Source organism: Etheostoma cragini, chromosome 20 (genome assembly GCF_013103735.1).
Source record: "Etheostoma cragini isolate CJK2018 chromosome 20, CSU_Ecrag_1.0, whole genome shotgun sequence".
Lineage (NCBI taxonomy): Eukaryota > Metazoa > Chordata > Actinopteri > Perciformes > Percidae > Etheostoma > Etheostoma cragini.
This window is the reverse complement of record NC_048426.1, coordinates 22667435-22670671: the sequence shown is the minus strand read 5'-3', so window position 1 is coordinate 22670671 and position 3237 is coordinate 22667435. Positions and strand designations below refer to the sequence as shown.

Sequence of the window (3237 nt, the reverse complement as noted above, 5' to 3'; positions counted from 1 at the left end):
GTTGGACACAGTAACAACTCTAATGCTGGAGGGCACAGAACAACCCAAAAGCACAACAGGGGACAATGTAGAAAAGCAATCCACAATCTTTAATCTGACAAAAACAGGAAGAGAGCCAAACCAGGTAGACAACAAAAAGGCTAAGTTACCCTGGCAAGGGCCCGGTAAAGAATCAGAGGAGCATAGGCATAATTTACAGGGCAGATGAGTTACCTCCTGCCCCCCCACCCCAAATAATCAAAACTGGCCAGCGCAACTCACCCCAAAAACCTATTATATACATAAATAAAGATGTTTGCACCAAAAATTCACCAGAATGCAGAAAATGAAGTGTTTGATGTTCAAAATTAAAATTTTGCTCTAATTTGGACATTTCAATCCCCTCAATGTTGAACCAAAAGTTAGCTAAGCTATCTTCTACTTATCTTCTAGCTGGGAAGGCTGTGTACCTCATTACAACTTTCACTGCACTCACTCCATACTGCCACAGACTCAGGCCTTTATATGCTCCAGATCGGAATTGAACCTGCAGCCGCTGTGGCAAGGACTGAGCCTCTGTACATGGGGCCCGTGCTCCACCAGGTGAGCTATCGACCCCCTTCCAACCCCGTCATGTTGTGTATTTGTCTTGTAGAGCATAACTCCTCACAGTCCTTATCGCCGAGCAACAATTCCTTTCAAAATAAGAGCACAATGTAAAATGAACTTTGCGTCTCTCTCCAGTTCTGTATATCTCACACACAGCATCAGAAGCCAACACTTATCTTGCTGGATGGGTCAAGGTGACAGGCATTTGTCTTCAGTCTTGTATGAAGTGTGATAGCAACCTGATGGTTACCATTTCTGTTGCTCCAGGTGGGGAACGTTTGACAGCAACACAGTGCAGTGATTATAGGGCAGAGTTTAAAACAGAGTGAGCTCCAGAGAGAAAATGTTAGGAAATTATAATTCATTGCATGTAAGCCACTGGCTGTGCCAAAACAACCAAGCTTTGAAGGGTTATAAACAGAGCCGGGCAGCGCAGCGCCGAGGGAGGCAACACAAAGTTCAGAAGAGCCAGCCAGCATCCCAATATTTCACACTTCAATGTTTTATGTAACCACAGCGCTGTGAATCATGATGAAATCTTTGTGCTAATTGACTGAGTAGACCTCCATGAACTAGCACAGAGTCTGCACTATCCTGGAGTCCCGGAACCAAAAGCTCTTTGCCTCCTTTCTCCATTTCTTTTCTTGGCCGCTAAACCTTGTGAACATCAGAAGCAACAGTGAGTGTGAGGGTCATGTGTTAATGCGGAAAATGGCTACCACACTTTTCAGTGGGTCGCACTTCCCATCACATTAAGCTGAACCAGAGGGAGGGAGGGAAGGAGATTGCAGGGTCTACTGGAAGGGAAGGGGGAATTCAAGCGGACCGTGGCCCCGTGCATTGCATGGAAGTCAGTCAAGCATAATCAGTCATCCCACATGGTACAGGAACATGCCCACTGTTAAGTTGTTTACATATCCCGAAAATGACTCTGGAGTAGGTAGTAAGTGCAAATCAATGAGCAGACGGGGAGAGAATTGGGCGAATGCTGCAGCCCCTGATGTAGCCCAGGCTGACAGTACATACCCATATGATGGATTAGTGCAGCTGGCAAATTACATCTCTCTAATTATGCTTTGCAAACTGCGTTACAATGTATCACTCGTGCTTTAATCTTGGCTAAACATGGTGCTGATGCTTAATGGAGAAAAGTAAAGGGTGGACAAACAGCACAGGGCTCAAGTTCAATTCTGAAGGTTTATTTTGCTTTTCCATTTAAGCTTCATGCAAATTAGGAGGAGACATACATAGGGATAATTCCTATTTATAAGAATCTACGTTTGTCTATGTGTGTACATCTGGCCCTCCTAACACTGTTTCATGATGGTAAGTGAAAACATAAACCAAACAAAAATTATTACCCAAACTGACTATCGTACGACATCCATCCCAGTTTAGGTAGCCACTTGCTGCTTTGACTTTCAGCCACTGTACTGGTAAAAGTTTAGTGGGCCTCAAATAAAATCAATTGTAAATGTCATTTAAAAGGTTTGGTGTTTATTTATTTTTTTGATACCGGTGCTAAAACGATATCTTTAAACACTTAAAATACTTTAAAAAAAAATAGTATAATAGGGAATAGGATATTTTACAATAACTTTGGATGCACCACATTGCTTACTAGTTTCAAGTGAACGCACCGTCTATAGGCATGGACGCCTGGCCAATAGCAGTGTGTGAGTGCTATTGAAGGGCGGGTTATTGCGTTGCCACAGTAGGATTCATACATTTGTGGCCGAGACACACACGCGTCCGCAGCGTGCAGTTCACTAGAGCGCTGTCTCGCACAGACTACTCTCTTTCTCTGTTGAAATAAGTCGGGAAACGGACAGCAAAACCTAACTTTACTTTGAATGGTATAAAACAAAGAGAAATGTTCTCCCTTCGTCCTGAAATGGTCATAAATTAATACTAGAGCAGCCTACTTGCTTGTTTCGTGTCTCTCTCTTCCCACTGTAAACTGTCCAATAAAAGTGAAAATGCTAAAGAAAAACACAAAAGAGAAAAAGAGAGCTCGACAGAGAAGTTCCCACAGCTGACATTGTTTTTTCTAGATAACAGCAGCCCTGTCTCATGGCAGTTTGTAGAATAGTATATATAATATGTTATTTAATCTATTGAATCCGTGGACATGTCACGTTAAAGTTGTTATTTTTGTGTGTCGATTACGAATTTTGAAGTAAGGTGTTTCAATGGGAAGCCTATTTCATGATCCCAGAAAGGTAACAGTAGCAAGTGGTGTTGAAAATCTGCACAGGGCGGTTGGTTGGGGTGGTGGATGGGTCAAACAACACAGGACTTTCACTTCCACTTATTACTTACTTGGGTTTTATTTTGTATTTCTTCACTATGGGATCATTGCTGATATCTCGCAACACGGTTAAAAAAGAAGTCTAAAAGGGCAACACATGTGTGACAACCATAAAGGTTGTAAACAGGTCCACAGTTTGGCTAACCACATCTTTTTAACGTACAAACAAAATTAGTTCAAGCAATCTCTGAAATTGGTAGTATTATATTATTTAAACTAACTGGGTTGACAAGGAGTTCTTCTTTAAAGCAAACCTTTTGAATTACACTGAAGAGAAACTATTGTGACCAAAAGTGACATTTACAATATAATGGTAAAGCTAAAATACACACACAGAG

General features: G+C 41.8%; 1 protein-coding gene across 1 annotated transcript in view; it reads right to left on the bottom strand.

The window, feature by feature from the left end:
• The window catches only part of LOC117935495 (retinol dehydrogenase 14-like), a 12156-nt gene extending 11749 nt beyond the window's left edge, over nt 1–407 (bottom strand). The window contains exon 1 of the mRNA XM_034857702.1: nt 396–407. The gene's annotated coding sequence lies outside the window, so the exon portion shown is untranslated. The remainder of the gene's footprint in view (nt 1–395) is intronic.
• Nucleotides 408–3237: the final 2830 nt, after the last annotated feature.